At 39.1% G+C, this 21,117-nt stretch overlaps 1 protein-coding gene across 1 annotated transcript in view; it reads left to right on the top strand.

Annotated features, from left to right (window-relative positions):
* LOC136879315 (uncharacterized) overlaps positions 1 to 21,117 on the top strand; it is a 523,120-nt gene that overhangs the window by 350,749 nt on the left and 151,254 nt on the right. The window lies entirely within an intron of this gene.

Below are 21,117 nucleotides of genomic sequence, written 5' to 3' on the forward strand. Positions count from 1 at the left end.
AGGCACATGTCGCTGCGCGTCTTCAGTGTGTTAGAAATCATAGAAAGTGGACAGTAGCTGACTGGCGGAACGTAATGTGATCTAACGAATTACCTTTTTGCCTGTATTCCAATGAAATGGAAATGAAATGGCGTATGGCTTTTAGTGCCGGGAGTGCCCGAGGACAAGTTTGGCTCGCCAGATGCAAGTTTTGATTTGACACCCGTAGGCAACCTGCGCGTCGTGATGAGGATGAAATGATGATGAAGGCGACGCATAAACCCAGCCCCCGTGCCAGCGAATTTAACCAATTACGGTTAAAATTCCAGACCCTGCCTGGAATCGAACCCGGGCCCTTGTGAGCAAAGACCAGCACGCTAACCATTTAGCCATGGAGCCGGACCCTGTATTCCAATGACGCACGCCATCAAGTGCACCGAATTCCAAATGAAGCTTTTCATCCTGGATGTGTGCAAGGTCAAGTTAAAGCCAGAGCCCACGCTATTACATCTCGATTGGCCTGCAAAGTCACCTGACTTGAACCCCATTGAAAATCTGAAGGGCATGTTGGAACAGCGGATAAAATGCCGACATCAGCATCTTCGCAATTTGGTGGAACTGTACGATCAAATCCTCCGCGATTGGCTTCACCCGGAGGCGAAATACCTGCACAACCTTGTGGACTCACTTCCTAACAGAATTCAGACGGTTATCAAGTCCATAAGCGGACTTCCACTGTATTAAACGATGCTTGTAATGATTTCTTCACAGGTTATTTTTTCGGTGAGCTTATAATTAGCACGATAAGTATTGAATAGGTATATCTATTTCATAAATTATTTTTAAGAATTGAATCTATTTCTCTTAGTTGCATTGTGCAGCATGTCTGCTGCATACATTAAATACGAGTTTTGTGATTCTTCAAGAACAGAGATATTCATCCAGATTCTTTAATATTGTTTCCAAAGAGTTTGTTCATTGTGGACTTACGGTATATTAATTCATCATAAAAGTTCAATACATTTTAATTTCAACTGAAATTTGAAATTTGGTTTCATTATTTAAATGTATCGCATATTGTGAAGAAGATATGAGTAGTATGCACTAGGCGTAGAGATATATTCGTTAAGTAATTACTCAGAGTATAACATACAGTACACCATAGAAATAATAATAAATTTGAAAATACACGTGGAATATTATTAAGGTGAGTTTATTCGATGACAGTTTCGCAACTGATTTCATGAAATTAATTACATAGGTGGTTGCTTACGTGGAGACACTAATGAATAGTCTAGTCACACGTCGTCTGTTTTTTATATTATTTGTTTATTACGGATGTTCATGCCATCGCAACAGATAAAGTTGTGGCAGAGACGTTGTTAATTAAAAACTGAAAAAAGAAGAAATAAAAGATTATGAAACAGAGAATGGTTAAACAGAATATCACATTTACGATTTTTTGCAACATTACAGAAAGATCTAATAATCTGAAAAGAAAAATCTAACCCTATATGTCAACAAATATTATAGTTTTATAAAGCTTATTTTTTAAACTATTTGCCAAGGGAAGAATCAGCAATGTGGAATTAGGGAATTCTCGGCTTATAAATGTATTTCGTGCCACAACTGCACTTTTCAGTATTCTCGATTTTTCTGAGTTCATTCGTGTAGGTATTCCTAGAAGAATGGATTTTGTTTTTGATATTATCAACTGTCAGCTCATCCACATTATTTCCTCTCAGGATAGATTCAAGTGCAGTAGAGATTTTGGCCGTTTTAAAGAATATACATAGTTAAAATCCCATAAATCCGTTTCGACTGCGTGCCAGTAGAGACCTTTCACTATTGCGTTTTCATCTTCACGTCAGTTTGCAAACTACGCCATGGATAAAAACGTTTATAACTTCGAAATTAGTAGGTTCCACGAAAATTTGGAAGTGGCTGAAAGTTGCTAGAGTCGTCATTTAGTGTCGCAACTGCAAACCATGCATTCGCATTAAAATTAAAGTTATTTGCGAAACTTAGTGTCATCGTGTACATTAACCTTCACTTTCAATAAACCTTCCATACAACACAAAAATTCAATGTAAAATAAAATCTCGCATAGAAGGGTTAATTTAGGGAAGTCGATGGCATAGTCTTTTTTTTTTACCTGAGCCTGAATCTACTGAGAAACTTGAATTCGTTCTGAAAATGTTTAAGTAGAAAAAGTCGAACAACCACACTGTCAAGTAGGAAGAACTGCGACAACGTTGATTCGGAAGATGTTGTGTCTCCATGGCAACCATATTGAGACCGCCCACGTTTCCATGTCTACAATACCCCGGTTCCCTAATTTCTATATCGGCGATATAACCTGTGGTAGATCGCAGAAGTCCTTCTAGAGAGGACCATTCTTTTTTCAGTGCAACTTCCTCAGTTTTTGAAAGGTCAGTATTTTTCCTTGATCGGAAACAGGATAACCATTTCAATTCAGTTCTCTGTTCTCTACAAAATCGTAGTTGTACTTTTTGTTTATATATTTTTTTTAAATTCTCTTTTATTCCAGTAAAATGAAAGCTTCCTAATATCTGATTTTACATCTAGTATTCATGAATGTTTCATTTTGCGGAAGGATAACCTCAATAAAGATCTAACCATTCCGCTGTTGAAATATTGAATATGCAATAACACCTGTCCATAACAGGAACGTTCAATTGAATATCCCGTGTTTCGAATTAACGTTCAATTAAAGTAATTGTAAAATCACTGTTGTTATGAAAACTCTGTTGTGCATCATGTAATTTAGGCCAATAACAGTATAGCAATTCTAGTATCTGGGATTGTAATCTCTTCCATTTAAAATTCCTCAGCAGAAATAACTTGTCAGCGAATCATTTTATATTAAAGAAAATCATGCAGTTCACCATTCTTCGAATTTGACGATGAGTTTAGTTCCTTATGTGCCTTATTTTTGGTTCAGGATATATTAGACAGTCTGCAGTACAGATAGATGACTTATGTGGGGAACAGAGATCATATATAGAAATTTCCAACGATTTTGCCGTAAAAACGACAGATATTTGGTATATATACCCTCACAGTTTCTTCACCCTGCACATTTTCCAACGAACTTGCTGACTGCATCTTTTAAAGAAGCAGTTCTATTTCAGTCACAGTGTCAAAAATCTGGTGCACTTCATAAATTCCATCATCTGAAGTCCATCAAATACGCCCTGGTTTTTTCTTAAAACTGGATATTTGTTGCCTATGTACTTGTAGAAAAGATTACTCTCGTCCAATGCTTTTACAAACCATTGCTTGATCCCTAGTTTCTATATATATACAAATGAGATAGCAATATTTTTATGATAAGCGTTCTGGCACGAATTATGTTACTTTCCCGTGGTATTAAATACCTTCTCTTTAGCTATAGTTTTGTAATCTAATGCCCATTCTCTATCGCTACTGTATTAACAACGAAATTGTCTAACATGAATTTCGTTTGAAACTTCTTTTTTATTACAAGTTGCTTTACGTCGCACAGACAGAGATAGGTCGTATGGGGACGATGGGATGGGAGAGGAATAGGAGTGGGAAGGAAGGGACCGTGGCCATAATTAAGGTACATCCCCAGCATTTGCCTGGTGTCAAAATGGGGAACCACGCCAAGCCATCTTCAAGGCTGCCAACAGTGTGAGATTCGAACCCACTATCTCCCGAATACTGGGTACTGACTGCACTTACGCGACTGCAGCTATCAAGCTCGGTCATCCCATAAATGAACGACCGCAAATTGTAATATATTTTATTATACGATATTTTTCGATAGACCTAATAGTAACGGTAGTATTTAACAATATTCGTTGTAATCTGTTTATTAACACCTACTCCATGCCACGACCAAGAGATACAACCCTGTACCTTAATTAAAGCCACAGTCGTTTCCTTCCCAATCCTAGCAATTGCCTATCCCTCGTCGCCATAAGACCTCTCTTTGTCGTACAACGTAAAGCAAATTGAAAAGGAATATACAATTATTTCTCCTTTCCTTCGTATCTTTGTTTCAAAGAGAATTTTACAATACAGCAAAGGAAATGGAAAATCAGTAGATCACAACTGCGCGCCTCTAACCCCGGCCAACACGCTTAGTCGTTTGAAACTAAAGACCAACTTAGTTTCGTTGCTAAGACAGTAAAGATACTGTATATGACGTGTGTCTGTTCAAAAGTTGCTATTTCCTCTTCAATTTTTAATAGTATTAATAGTATTTCCTCCACATGCATTGAAGTAGTTGAATTCTATGGAATACCATGAGCAATGCAGATCAGAAAGATGTAATTCCTTAAAAGTAATACCATACACGATCATGGGTACTTTCCATGTGCCTTTTATTACACCTTACCTTTCCACATCTTTCTTAGGGTGAAAATAGCGCCGTTTGAACATACACTCCTCAGATAAAACATTGGATTGCGAAGCTATGGCCCAGGAGAAGGAGTTTAATACCGCGGAAATATGATGTAGTTCGTACCAGACCTCTTACCATAAATGATGTTGCTACTCCTTTGTATATACATACATTAGGGATTAAGAAATGGATCGTAAAAGCACTGCAAAAGATTAGTTTATGTTTCAAGTACATTGGCAATAAAGTTCCAGTTTTGTCGGAAGTTATGTAAAATGAGGGCACCGAGCGAGTTGGCCGTGCGGTTAGGGGCCCAAAGCTGTGAGCTTGCAGCCGGGAGATAGTGGGTTCGAAACCGACTGTGGCAGCCCTGAAAATGGTTTTCCTTGGTTTCCCATTTTCACGCCAGGCTGTACCTTAATTAAGGCCACGGCCGCTTCTTTCCAATTCATAGCCCTTTCCTATCCCATCGTCGTCATAAGACCTATCTGTTTCGGTACGACGTAAAGCCACTAGAAAGAAAAAGAGGGCATAATCGGTGGACTTCAGATCATGCAATATGTGAAGGGAATTGTAAATACTGTGACCGAAACAGAACTGCAGTCACGCTATCCTTTAAAGGTAGTATTAAGTTAACAACGTTTTACTCTATTGTTGAAGTATATTTTAATGTGTTCTTTTTATATTTAATTTGAAGGATATGCATGATTTCGCTTCAAGGCAATTCCTTATTCTACATTAATATATTTTCTATCATTTATCAGAAAATAAGGCATTGTGAATTAGATCTACTGATAATTTTAAATTCATAACCAGTTTTGAATCATCGTTTGTTTTAAATTCTAGGCAGAGGATACATTTTAAAATTTTAATTATTATTACATTTCGTCTCATCTCCTACCATTAGGGGACGATGACCTAGATGTTATCATCATCATCACAGTCACCATCATCATCACCAACGATAACATATGTAGTCAGTTCTTTCTAAATGTTCTGTATGAAAACTGTGATAAATGTGCTAAACCACCTGCAAGTTCTCGGATTCAAAATGAGTGCATAACTCCACATATTATTCTCTCATCTCGATTCATTTCTGGATACTTTTCGAGTAATGAGTGTGTGCAGACTGAAAGTTTATTCAAGAAAAACTGGAAATGGAGTGTTGATGCCCGTGTTGATAGACTGCAGCAATGCGGACAACTATTCCTGGTGCTTAAAAATAGAAAATAGACAAGGAAGAGGGGAATTATACATACAGTATAAGCACAGGCCTGAAATAAATATATTTAAAAAATTACATCAAGGATTACAATTACTAAAACGGATTTCGAGAATCATACATTTTTACAGATTTGCAATATTTAGTTATGCTCTGTGATGATTGTTGGATATTTTCTTGGCAATATTGCCGTATTTATCATGGACGACAGATTGAGGTAAACATGCCAAATATAATCAAATCTACTGTAAATACTGTACTAGAGCTGTTGTGTTTACAGGGACCATTGTGGATCTTAATACACCACCGTAAAATGAACTACTCCTAACACATCTGAGCCCAGTACCCACACATGCTAACCATAGCAATGAGTAAAACTCCATTATAGAATCCATTTCGAGGAATTCAGTGCATTTCTCTGACATCTATATTGGTATAATTTGCTAATGAATATTTGTGAAGGTTTAATGTGTCCGTGCTTACACACGGACAGATTCAGTGAAAATAAATGTCCCAGTAGAATTTGGTCATGTTACTCGCGCTGCATTGAACAATGTCATCAGCCCCACTACACCACTTTAAAGTCTCGGCGGTCGACGTTACTGCGGCAGACCAAACCGGGTTAGCTTGACACTGTCAATTAAAACATGAAAATCACCAACCTAGGCCCCGAGTACACTATTCATATAATTGTGCGGAGTGGTGTTTGAAGAGTCCAGGGGATTCTGATAAATATAGAGACGTGGTATTCCCGGTGAGCCATTGTTTGCTATGACACCTGTGTTGTCATTGTGGACAAGCTGCCTGTGGAGCTGGGGTATCAGACTACAGGAGGCAAAATAAATCAGCTCTGCATAATAATTTTTGTTGTGACATGAGGTCCTATACGAAGAATGTGTATGGTAAAGCAGAGAAGACAGTTGGGGTACACAATTAATTTTGTGCACATTTACTGGAGAATATCTCACGAAAAGAATTCAACATATTCGAATAATATGCCTTTTACTTGATTGGAAGTCTCATCTGCAGCAGAAATGCGTGTTCTTAGGTTCTCTTCAGTATTACGGTGGTTCACATCCATTGTTGCCTTCATGAGCACTCATAAATTAAAATCGAATGGCGTGAGATCTGGAGACCGTGATGGCCAATGAAGCAGCCCCGCACAACTAATCCAACGTGCATGATAATTTTAGTTCAAAATGGCATCATATTTGTAGATTAAGTTGATCACAAACCCAATCATGTCAGAACCACATCCCCCTGGTAATATCAGCCATAATAACTTTTCAAAATCCGGGGGTGGGTGGGAGCGACTCATCAGGGATACCATGTTCCTATCGTCCCTCAAAAATTCGGGGAATTTGTCTGAAAAATCCTGTGTATTTGTTGTCTATTTGTAAATCAATGTCGCACATAATTTAAAAAATTGTTCAAACATGCAAACCCTTTGAATTATTTTTAAAATATGTACTGTAATAGAAATTATTATCACTTAAGAATACTCTGCATCAGATTAAAATGGCATTGTAACAGAAACAGCGTTATTGTCCTCTTTCTTCTCCAATCAATCATTAAAATTTCTTTTCTATCTTTTTTTAGAGACGACAAGAATAACATTTCTGTTTTGAACATGATATGCGGAGCTAAGTATGGAAAGTTGTGAAGTTGCCGGGGGCGTGAGTTGAGGGGAAACTTGAAGACAATGCTGAGTGGAGTGGTGCTTTGTGCTGAATACCAGACGGAAGGGGAGCAACTGGCAGGCACATGTCGTGAAGCAAGTAACAAGCAGAAATAATGAATGTACGAAATTACTCGAAGAGACTGGCTCAGATTTACGAGTCACTGGCAGAGAGAGGTACACCACAGATGATGATTTTAAGACAGTGCCCGTAGCTGTCTATTCTGTTCTGTAAAATGAAACAGGAATTCTTAGCTTGATAGGAAATACAGTAGAACTCGGTTATTACGACATCGAAGCGACCTAAGAAATGCTGTCGTTATAAGCGGGTGTCGTTATAAGCGAGTTTCGTAGTAACCGAGATTCGTATTATCAGTATAGTGAGGGGGAAAATGAAAAATACAGTAACAGTCGGGGATTTTAATCGTGTTTGATTAATTTTTCTGGCTCGAGGACTGGGTTTTGTGGTTGTCGTTCCGTTCAAGTTTTTGTAGCCGCTTAATTTTCGAAACATTCTGTCCAAATGCAGCAACAATTTTATCCTTGCTCTTCCAGATCGTTTGGACTATGGAAATAACAAGTAGAACTCGCGACACACGTCAGCTTTTGTAATTCCATTATCAATTCCGTGAATTAATTTAACCTTTTTCTTCCGATCTTAAAAGTTTTCTAATTAGTAGTCACACTACTTTAAAATGCGTTCACTTAAGAGGAAACGTCCAGCCGAAAATGACCGCACTCAGGTATAGTTAATACCGCAAAAATTCGGGTGGGTTACAATAGGGTGGGGAATTTGCCTACATTCCCGAGGTCTATGACAAAACGGGACAGAAATGAATTTGCCAGGTTGTCAGATGTCAACAAAAATATTTCTTAAAATACTTAGGTTCATACAAAATGACATTATATGGGAGGTAGACGCACATACATTTGTCGTATTAAGCAAGGCTGAAAAACACGTTTCTTATGAGTAATATGTCCATGCCACAGAAAACATGACGTTATAGACGAGTTGTCGCTGAAACCGAAATGGTTATAACGAAGTTCAACTGTATATTCCAAACGATTCCTTCACTGGGGTTTACCTGGAACTAGAATGTCGCTGCTACATTCCTATCAAGGCAACGGTTGTTTCATTCGTGGGATATGTAAAATTAATTTCCTTTAACTGGAAATATGAGGTTCATTAGTTTGTATGGCACAGAAAATTATTGCTGGAATATGATTAAACAACCAAAAATTCACATAAAACTGAATATTTCCTTTATTTATTTTTATACATTCGAAATACATGCACTGTCGCAGAGCCGAATGTTTGACCTCGAAGTTAAATCATCTCAACATATTTCCGTTCTTCTTTGAAGGGTCTGCTTCATAACTTCTCATCTTTACCTATTAAATTCACCTTACCAAATATTATGACGAAGTGAATCGCTCGCCAGCCTGAGTGGCTTAGAAGGTTGAGCGCTGGCCTTCCGACCCCAACTTGGCAAGTTGGATCCTGGCTCAGTCCGGTGTTATGTAAAGATATTGGTAGTTTTACCGTCACGTAAAGGAACTCCTGAGGAACAAAATAATACCGGCACCTTAACGTCTCCAAATATGGTGTAAGTAGCTCGTGGGTTGGATCCACTGATTGTTCATAATCATATTTATTCGTCATCTTTCTGAATTGTAGTCGGTGGATGGATTTTGGAATTTGAATATTCATATCACTGCGCTTCATCACCTACCATTAGGGGCCGATTATCTAGACGTTAAGCCCCTTTAAACAACAAACATCATCATCATCATCATCATCATCATCATCATCATATTCCCGAATTCCTTAATAATAATAATAATAATAATAATAATAATAATAATAATAATAATAATAATAATAATAATAATAATAAATATGCAAGAAGCAAATCAGGCTGCAAATTTCGTTTGTAAAACCGCACTATTTGGAAGGAACTAAATTAAGATTAGAAAATCTGCGATTAATCCCCAAATTCGGAAAAATCTTCCATGTAGATAAATTTATCTGGGCAGAATGTTTCAACCGGCATAAATAAATCGGGGAGCAAACAAAATGATAACTGCTAAGCGCTTACAAAATCACCTGGAATAGATACGAGATATCTAAAATGAAAATTTACAGTGACCAAATTAATGACACTTTGTGCATCCAACATCGTGATAACTGGCGTCAGGTCACAAATGAAAAACATCGAAAAACAAAAGAGGAAAATTCTCAGAGAACTCGTAGGACCAAAACACGAAAATGTAATTTATGTTAAAAACAAACGACAGGAAATTTATCAATTCACAGAAAAAATTAGAAAGAGACGATTAAAATTCTGTTGTCAGCTATGAAGAATTGATAATAACAGGCTGACAAAATAATTTCTAAACCTAGCACTATCCATGAAAGATTGCAACAATTGGTTAATGGAAGTAAGTGAAGAACTACAAGAAACAGGTATTACCGAAGAAACCGTTGAATGTAAAATAAATTTTAAGAAGCCCAGTAAACAAACATAGGCCTATATTTGCGGAGAAAACTAAAAGAAAATATTCCACCGGGTGAGTTGGCCGTGCGCTTAGGGCCGGGCAGCTTTGAGCTTACATCCGGGAGATAGTGGGTTCGAACTCCAGTGTCGGCAGCCCTGAAGGTGGTTTTCCTCCGTTTCCCATTTTCACACCAGGCAAATGCTGGGGCTGTGCCCTAATTAAGTCCACGGCCGTTTCCTTCCCAATCGTAGGCCTCTTCTATCCCACCGTCGCCATAAGACCTGTCTATCAGTGCGACGTACAACAAATTGTAAAAAATTAATCGAAAATATTCCGGATGGACAGAAGAATGCAAAAGATAACCCACTGAATGAATGAAGTGATAGTAGGAAGAAATAAAGGAAACATTATATTTAAAGAGTTCAAACGCACTCCTTGGTTCGGCGATAATACGCTGCAGAAATGCGTCTCTTTCGTTACGGTATTTGTCTAGGTGGATGCCAGCCAGTGCATACGTCTGTGAGTTGATGTGGCACCCAACGGGGGGCAATTTTCTTCATGTTAAGACATTTCGTCAGTATGTGCCACACCGTTTGATGACAGAGACCAACCTCTACGGATGATTCCTGGACAGTCGATCGGAAGCGAGACCAGTCACGATGTCAAGCTGATACGGCTATGCATTCTTGCCACAGGCTTCACGTAATCCTCGATAACATTCTGATCCATTTTTGCCTAGGGCAATCTCGGTTTTAATCGATGAACGCTGGTCACCTTTTGAAAACATGCTTTAGAGCGGCGAATAGACACTCTTCACTTCAATGCCACACAGCACCAACACTCATAATTGAATGCCCGCCAAATGCACGCTACATATCGACAACAGCGCCACCCTGACGGCTTCCATATCCTAGTTTCACATGCCCGATCTCTACGTATGTCTAGAGTACGTTGCAACTACTTTATGTCAAGCCCTCGTAATGATAATAGAAGAATATGAACTAGCGTATTGTCGAAAAGGTTTTCAGGAAGAAATTGAACTCTTTGTAGACGTAGACTTACGATATATAATGAGTCGAAAACCCTCTGGAATAAATTGTTCGTGGCACTGTCCTGTGAATGGGGAACGGTGAAGCGTTCAGCTGTCAGACCTGTAAATCTCACTAGATGTTAACAAGCGACGATGGTGAGTCGCTTTTGGAATGCCCAAACCTGAGGGATTACGCTCTGTTGCTTTTAGTACACGCTGCTTGTCACACTAACCAAAACCGATCCACTTACAATGGATATTGCTCTAGTTTGTTTCCTGACATCCTTGAAAGGTACAAAACGAACATTAAATTTGTAACAGTCCAAACAGAAATAGAGGGAGTGAAGTTACAATTTTGGTAAACAAGAAAATGTGAGGAATGTGGTGGGTGGGTAATGCAGGATGTATGCAAACTGATGTCATGTATTATGAGGACATATCCCTAACAAAACTTTTTTAAATGCCATGTGACCGAGCGAGTTGGCCATGCGGTTAGAGGCACGAAGCTGTGAGCTTGCATTCGGGAGATAGTGGGTTCTAACCCCACTGTCAGCAGCCCTGAAGATGGTTTTCCGTGATTTCCCATTTTCACACCAGGGTACCTTAATTAAGGCCACGGCCGATTCCTTCCTACTCCCAGCCCTTTCCTATCCCATCGTCGCCATAAGACGTATCTATGTCGGTGTGACTTAAACCAATGTGTAAAAAACTACCATGCGAAAATGGCCCTGAAAATGCTTTAGTTTCTGAGTTATCAATAAGTCTATACTTCCGCTGATCCTTAAACAATAAAACCAATTTGCTTTCATGTTGTAGTAATTGTTTCTTCAGAGCTGGACTGAGGTTTAATTTTCTCTATTTGATTGTCGTTGGTTTATTTGGTTACTTAAAGTTTGTTTGAAGTCACAAGAATGTACTCAGCGAGTGGAATTATAGATATCCAGTTCATTTAACGTATCTCAGGTAAGAATGCGTCAAGAGTGCGCAAACATTATGATGAAAGGTTGCCATAAGCAAGAATATTCCCGCCAATTCATCAACATGTTTGGAGAGGCAGCACATTTGACAAGAATGTTTTAGAAGTTGGAACACCGAGAGAGATTCGAAATTGTGTGCTTCAGGAATGAGTTGTGAACAAAAATTTATCACTTAGGACAAGAAGAATTTCATTAACGGACCTTGTACGTCTGTCATTTCACTCGTCCAATACATTTTTGGTGCTGCAAACAAATAAACAAACAAAGAAAAGACAATCAGAGGACATGAAATCTCATAACCTGCTTTTAAGAAACAGTTAATGCCACATCAAATCAATTCATTGATCGATGCAAAGAAAAACTTCTTGATCTTAGACAATACGGAATTCTAGAACCATGTTCATATCAAAGTTTTTTAATGTTCTGTTGTTAGAAATACGTCCCCAAAATATTTTACACCAGTTTATATGGTGACGGGTTATCACGGCCCTAAAATTGCTACGCAGAGAGGTAGCATGTTTTACAGTCCTCTTAATTTACTCAGCTACTATAAGGCGTGAGGGGCTGCCTGGCCGAGGCGGTAAAGGTGTGCTCGGGTCGCCCAGAAGGACGTGGGTTCGAATCCCCGCCAGGAAGTCGTAAAATTTAAGAAACCAGATTTTCACTTCCGGAGGTGCATTTGGCCCTGCGGCCGGGCGTAGAGCTAACCACTCTACCCCATCACGTGCCTTTACCTTACACTCCTCCAAGGGCATTCATGGCCTGTACGTAGGCGACTTTGCTTTGCTTACTATAAGGCGTGATCAAAATGTTTCCATTTGAGCTCGTTGTTGCGGCGGACATGCAACGTAGCGAGACTCCGGTGCGGGTAAATAAGCACGGACATGTAGGCAGTCGTGTCGAGGTGAGGGCGTTAAATGCGGCTATGTGATCTATGACGACGTTATTACCAAATGCGTCCAAACAGGACCAACGTGCTGTGATTCTGTTCTTGGCTCTGAAGGACAAACACTGGTGGTTATCCATCGGAGAAAGAAGCCTGTGTTTGGAGCAGCACGTCCGTCGAAAATCACGGTTGTGGAATGGTGCACCAAGTTCCGCGCGGGTCGAAACAAGACACCGGTCGATCTGGCAGGCCAGCCTCATCCATTACGGACAAGAAGCGGGTGGTCCCCTCAAGAAGGCCTTAAAGCCTCGACGCTTCCTGTCGGACGAGTATGTACAGCAGGCGGTTACGCACTTCTTCACGCAGCAGGACACAGTATTTTACCGCACGAGAATATTCAACCTGGTGCGTCAGTGGGATGAGTGCCTCAATGCTCAAGGATATTTTGCCTGATTGGCATCCCGATTCAGGACTGACGGTCGTCGAACAGAAACTTTTTGATCACCCCTTATATTTATAAGTTTACTCGCATTCAGCTTTCCAGTCGACATAGTTCTTCTCACACACACATTCAACACACAGTCTTCTGGCGTGTCAAACCCCGGTTGTCTACACGGCCGTCCTACAGCAATTCACTTCACAATATACGTTTCAGACCGAGTACGCACAATTGTGCGGGTTCGTATTTTAGTTATCCCTGACCGTATTTGATGTTTTTTCGGCGCTACACCGGACTGCAGTGATTGTGCAGGCCACGTGGCGTGTATTTCAATTGATTTTAGTATGCGCTTGACCGCCAGGGCGAAGTAAGATGAGTTTAAAAAGCACAGTTGATCGGCGAGATGGCAGGAAGCAGTAGTGCCGAAAGTAAGTATTTATTTACTGCGTTAATATTAATCTAGAAGCTTTACTGAATACCGGAATATATTCAATGAAGTGTGTACATTGGTTAGTGAACGTAAATTTTGAAGCTACACCATCGTACGTGATACAACGAGGTTTTGAATTTTGATACGCACAATTGTGTGGGTCCTGTTTTTCGGGTGTTAGTTTTTATTTTGTAAAATAAACTATTAATATGTGTATTGAGGAGCATTTTATTCAGTTCTTGACGTACAAACAAAAATTCACACCTCCAGTTTTCTTTCAGGTCTGAAAGGGATATTAACACTGAATTCCACATACCGGTAGCCATCTGCCGTACTCACTCCTTGTTGAAATGACTCATCACAGACTCGTGACTGTCTTGTAATTCACCGACGACTCACTCCGTGCTGTCTGAGGTGCTTTCTTTATGTAGGCCCCCTCGTAGTTTCCACTTCCAGACCATTCTGGGTGCATTCTGCATTGTTAAACTTCCTCCAGCTTTTTCTGGGAAACTTCCTTATCGCGAGTCTCAACATTCGCTGGCGGTATTGTTTTGCTTGCTGCTGGCCGGCACGCATTGTCGCCGCTAGCTGGTATAGCAGACTTCCACAGACTCGGTCCACCTCGCACTCTCGGCTTTCAGTGTCACAATATATACCGCATATAATATTGTTTAACTACTGTATTCCTTGAAGCACACAGTGAGTGATGATGGATAAACTGTAGGGAAGTTTAGGACAACAGCATAGTTATAAAGAGCGTGCCAAGTCGAGGTAGTAAAGCCAGCTGAACTAGAATATGTTCCCTAATATGTTAGTTGGTCCCCAACCATTTATGAGGAGACATTCGAGGTGGCTCCCACACTAATTGGTTCCCTAATATGTTATTGGTTCCCAACCATTTATGAGGAGACATTCGAGGTGGCTCCCGCACTGTTGAAGGGTCAGTACAGCAGTTGTTTCCCCAGCAAACAACTGCCACTTCTGCATACATTCGTTTTTACTTGTTTATGTATACAATTTAGACCAGGTTTTAGTTTTGCTCCTTAATTTTTTGTAATTGACGTACTGAATATCCTTGAGGACATCGTCTATTGAAATATATTGGGGTATGAAGATTAAAACTGTTCATTCAATTTGCTGTGAGAAGATTCACTGCAAATAGCTGTACGTTCAGATGAAATTGAAAAATCCACCTTATTGTTATTATTATTATTATTATTTCTTGACATATAACTATATACAAATGCAAGAGAATTACGTAAACCAATCGAGCACTGTTAAATTTGAGACCGAAGATTACCGGGCACCAATTCGAATTGAGGAAATTCGACTACGGAACAAAATCGAGAATTCCGGTAAAGTCATGTTTGGTTCATCCGCAAATACGTGGATTCAATTCCCCGTCATAAAGTCGAAGAGTTCAGAAACGAGATGTTTACTCCTAGAGAGGCAGAGGGACCTGATGTTCACTTAGCCTACGTCAAACATAAGTACCATGTTAACTCCTGGGGACAAAGGTGGCCGGGCGTAAAACTAACAACTCTATCGCATTTGGTGCCAAGGTTGCGGTTACTCCTCCAAGGTCCTTCATAGCCTGTACGTCGATCGCTTTATATTTTGCCATAAATTTACTCCTCTATGTCAGACCTGCAGTCTAGGAGTAGCATACCTGCCGGTTACCCGATTCGATAGCCATCCAGGTCAGGGATTGTTACTGGATCTGAAGGTTGTTTCGAGGTCCGTTCAATCAATCAATCAATCAATCAATCAATCAATCATCACTGATCTGCATTTAGGGTAGTCGCCCAGGTGGTAGATTCCCTATCTGTTTTACTTAGCCTTTCCTTAAATAATTGCAAAGAATTTGGAAATTTATTGAATATCTCCCTTGTTAAATTATTCCAAACCCTAACTCCTCTTCCTATAAACGAATATTTTCCCCAATGTTTCCTCTTGAATTCAAACTCTATATTCACATTGTGATCTTTCCTACTTAAAAAAACACTGAAACGTATTCGTCTACTAATATCATTCCACGCCATCTCTCCAGGTAGCTCGAAACATACAACTTAGTCGAGCAGCTCGTCTCCTTTCTTCCCAGTCTTCCCAGCCCAAACTTTGCAACATTTTCGTAACGATACTCTTCTGTCGGAGATCACCCAGAACAATTCTTGCTGCTTTACTTTGGATTTTTTTTTCAATTTCTCTAATCAAGTAATCTTGGTGAGGGTCCCCTACACTGAAACCATACTCTAGTTGGGGTCTTATCAGATACTTAGATACCCTGTCCTTCATATCCTTACTACAACCCCTAACTACCCTCATAACTATGTGCAGAGATCTATACACTTTATTTACAATGCCGGTTATGAGATTACCCCAATGAATATCTTTCCTTATATTAACACCTAGGTAATTACGTTCACCCCACTAAAACACTAATTAAACCTGAGAAGACTTTCCTTATTGTGAAACTCACAACCTGACTTTTAACCCCGTTTACCATCATACATTGCCTGCTGTCCATCTCACAACATTGTCGAGGTCTTTTTGAAGTTGCTCATAATCTTGTAACATATTTGAGGTTCTATCACGCGGTGAGATGGCGACCCCGCTCTGGAAAACCAAGAAAAACGGCCAACAGGCACCGTGGCACTGCCCATGCTTCACCTCGTAAAGCTGTCTATTGGTAGCCCAAGACACATCATAGCTCTATCGCCATGGTATGTTTGTTTATTTGTTTTTAAACCTGTATTACCCATTGCTACCGCTCAGTACATGTGTGTCGTAATTGCATACCAACATGATGAGAAACTTATTTTCAGTTTTTGAAATTTTATATAATATTTTCATATAACATTACAGAGATACGACATTGACATAGTCAAGTAGTTTACAAATCAAAGTCAATAATTAACACTGTAACACAATTAGAATATTTTTAAAAATCCTACACTGAAATAAAATATTTAGATAATAAATCAATTACCAGATTCACTAACTATATATTAAATAATAATAATAATAATAATAATAATAATAATAATAATAATAATAATAATAATAATAATAATAATAATAATAATAATGAGCGAATTGGCTATTATTTTTTATATATTTATTTACATTGATACAGCTAACTGTGGAGTGCGTTTACACAAGCTACCTACCTCTCTTGATTAGGCTTTCACCCCTTTTGTTTACATTGTAACCAAAGGTTTTTCAACTTCATGCTCCTTTGTAGCCGTTCTTCCGCCGAGATGTCCCGCGGTTTAGCAGGTTCTTTCTCTAGATCATCCCTCACCCCTGTAACTTCCTTCCTAAAATGGTCCCCTCCAGTATGTCTTATATCATTTACTCGCATTATTTTGTGCACCTTCTTCAACCAGCCGGGAAGATATTATTATTATTATTATTATTATTATTATTATTATTATTATTATTATTATTATTATTATTATTATTATGGTGTTGTGTTCCAATAACTACTATTATGGTTTTTGGGATATCGAGGTGCCAAAATTCTATCACACAGGAGTCCCTCTACATGCCAATAAAGCAGCAACACGTGGCTTACGTATTAGAACACTTACATATAATACCGGACTATGCCGAGATTGACCCCCTCAATTTGGACACAGAAAGCTAGTATTTCTACCATCTGAACTATTCAGTCCGGCTATGAGAGAATGTATTAAAAACAAATATAATTCAGAAGTATTGTGTTACGAAAAACTGTAGTAACGGATAATGTAGGTCTATATAGTTTGACGTTGATTATTCTGTACGAGATTGGCTTCAATTTCTAGGTCTGTACCTTGAGTCAGGACCATGATTCTCTGTTTTAAATATAAAGTGTTGCTCGCTGGATATCTTGCATGTGTGTAGAACAACGAGGAGAATGGTAGTCGACTGGCAGTGTTACTGTATTATCACAAAGTCGATTATGGTATCAATCCCGGATTATGCATGTGGGATTTTTAAAACTAAAAGACATGTCTCTGTGGTGAGGATTCCACATAAAACTGGATATCCTGTGGCTATGATCGCAATGTGACTAATTACGTGTTAATAAAAAAATTACTTACTTGATTGCTTTCATAACAACTATAAAATAAGTTTCTAGATTCGAACCACCAATAGAGACAATTTAGAAAAATGGTATGAGGTGAACTGATTGAGAGAGAAAGCTACATAAATCGAGCATCGCTCTAACGACATAAACCACGAGAGATCAATATTGGCTCATCTAAGTGTCGTTCCGTTGGGTTTCTCTCTCTAGCAAGAAAGAGAGAAGATTACAAATGCTACCCATTCATCTGCGAGCCAAGCCAATGAGTTAGTCAGACTTTTGTTCTGGTCTGTAAGCTGAGGTAGTCCCTCAGGAGTCATAAGGCACGACGCCTTTTTACGATCTGCCGCGAACATCGCGTGAGTTGGAACCCTTTGCCAGGTTATACGGTGAGGGGGTGGGTATTGTTCCAGGTGCATTGGGCAGGGAAGCGAGGGTGGAATAGAGGTTACGCGTGGTGCGCGTCATTACATCTCGCAGGTTAGAAAGGGAGGGTACGCTGTTTTGATTCAATGGCTGAAGAATCGGGGAATTCTCAGACAATAAAGTCATACGCTTTATAAGCATATCTGCCGTGACAATAAGGAATTGTTTGCATTGACTTCCCATTTAATGGCATTCAGATGGGAGACGCAAGGGGAAGCTCATATCTCTAATAGATGAGGAAATTGATCTAATAATACACTGCATTACATTGTTGGTTATAGAAATGGCTTTAGCTTATAAATAGGAGTTCACATAAAACAACTGGTTTTAATACAACCTCATTTCTGTTTGATGCCAGCTACAGACACGTAATAAGTTTTTAAAAGTACAGTATTAGTGCTGGAAGTGGTTATCCTCACAGTAGAAGCTACCACTGTCTTTCTGAATCCTGTAAACGCATCCATACTCGTTGCATTTTTCTCGCATTTCGCTGCAGTACGTCTGCGTTAACATCGTTGATTTAACTAATACTAATGCACAACAGGTTTTCGAAATTTCCATTTTTGTTCCATACGCTGTTACTTTTACAGCAGCCTGTATTGCTACTTTACTAACGCATGACACTTCTCTAACCGAGCTGAGTGTCTCAGACGGTTGAGGCACTGGCCTTCTGACCCCAGCTTGGCAGGTTCGACCCTGGCTCAGTTCGGTGGAATTTGAAGGTGCTCAAATACGTCAGCCTTTTGTCGGAAGATTTATTAGCACGTAAAAGAACTCCTGCGGGACTAAATTTCTGCACCTCGACGTCTCCAAAAAACCGTAAAAGTAGTTAGTGTGACGTAAATCAAATAACATTATTATTATTGTTATTATTGTTATTATTGTTATTATTATTATTATTATTATTATTATTATTATTATTATTATTATTATTACACTTCTCTACGTAATCTTCGTCCATTTAAACTGGCTTCAACTCTGACACGTTCCTCATAAAATAATAATAATAATAATAATAATAATAATAATAATAATAATGTTATTGTCTTTACGTCCCAGTAACTACATTTTACGGTTTTTGGAGACGCCGAGGTGCCGAAATTGATCCCACAGGAGTTATTTTACGACAGGAGGCTGACGTATTTGAGCACCTTCAAATACCACCGGACTGATCCAGAATCGAACTTGCAAAGTTAGGGTCAGAAGGCCAGCGCCTCAACCATCTGAGGCACTCATCCTGGCATTAGGGCCTTTATTGGTTGGGCTAGTCAAATTTTATGTCCGCCTTACTTCCACTATAATTGCCAAACTAAAAATAACTTTATGAATTTCCAAAATAACTATGATGTTCACATTTTAGATTAGTTTTTCTGGGTTTACTGTAACAATCTTGGTTTGTTTTGCATTTTACCGCGGAGTTCAAAGACTAATGCCGTTTTCTGGCCATCCCATCGTAAGAACAACCTAGATGAATTTGAGTAAATGTGTGCTAGAGTCTTGTTGGAGATAAACATTGCTGTTTTCTTCTTTGTAGTATTTGACTGCATAGGTGGGCAATGAGAGAGCAATCCACCTTGAGCTAACAGCACAAGCTCGGGAAGAGCCGAGATCAGCTGACTTCTAATAGTTGGTGCTTTAAAGATAAAGATGATGATGATGATGATAATGATGGCGATGCTTGTTGTTTAATGAGTCCTAACGTCTAGATTATCGGTCCCTAATGGTATGAGGTGGAACGAAATGGTGTGATAATTAACATTTTAACATGTATCCACTGACTAGAAGTTAAAGCGAATGATGATGAAAAAATGATTATTAATTTAAAATAATCAGCGCATCTAATTCACAATGCCGTATTTCCTGATAAAATTACAGAATATATAGATTACGGTAGAATAACGCGTTGCTTTGAAGTGCAGTCATATATCATTCAAATTAGGAAAAAATAACATATTTAAAATACACAAAGACAAACTAGAGTCAATAAAAGAAAACGTAGTTAACAATAAAATAAAAACTCATAGAAAATGCTGTACACGATAAAACAGGGTAATAGCCGTCATAAAACGGATGACAAAGTCTGCTAACCGCTCGTCATCTCGTAGGATGAGGGATGTTTTGAAGACCAGATGGTGATATGCGGAGTCAAGGCGCAAGCAAAGCCACAGCAAGTACCTGGCTGAGTACGCAATACAATCAAACAGTTCGTTTGTCGTTCATTGTTAATGCTGTACTCCTAAACACGCTTTCATGTTTGCCTGCAGTATTTCTATGAGTGCATGTAGCAGTCAAAGAAGTATTTAGTTATCACATGTCCAAGTCATTAATTTTTGTTTCCTACTCATAGCGTAATAAATAAATAAATTTCGGTGGCTATTTCTAGCCGATTGCAGCCCTTGTAAGGCAGACCCTCCGATGAGGGTGGGCGGCATCTGCCATGTGTAGGTAACTGCATGTTATTGTGGTTGAGGATAGTGTTGTGTGTGGTGTGTGAGTTGCAGGGATGTTGGGGACATCACAAGTGTAATGAAATGAATATAATTAAACGTATTTACTTAGCACACAACAACGTTTGTGTATAAAATAACTTACTTTCATTCCTCACCATAGTCTAACACACTGAACTTCAAGACATTAGGCACAAAAAAACCTGTGCGTCCACGCTTGTATCAGATCAGCGTATCTGTATCAAGAAATGATACGCGATCATGATACAGCCGGCTTTTGACAAGGCTGCTCGATCTGAATCATCTATGCGTATCTGTTAGTTTTCCACATATCCGTCTTGTATCATCTGTTGAGTGTTGCCTCTCCAGCTACAGTTGGCTGCTGCCAGCTCTTCTAAGAGTCGCGATCAGATACACTTTCATTTCTGCGCAGTTCGTGTGGGCTCCCAATGCCTTTTCGTGATTTTCTCCCATGCGTCATTCTTTTTCAACCGATTACTGCGGTGCGGATCCTTTGAGTCCCACAAAACGGTCTTTTGTGCTAATAACTTATCAACTGTTGAACTTTTTCCGTGGTCCACTCCGAATCCATTTTTCTCCAAATCGGAAAGAATCAAAGGTTTATGCAAAACTGAACGAATA

Source organism: Anabrus simplex, chromosome 8 (genome assembly GCF_040414725.1).
Source record: "Anabrus simplex isolate iqAnaSimp1 chromosome 8, ASM4041472v1, whole genome shotgun sequence".
Taxonomy (NCBI): domain Eukaryota; kingdom Metazoa; phylum Arthropoda; class Insecta; order Orthoptera; family Tettigoniidae; genus Anabrus; species Anabrus simplex.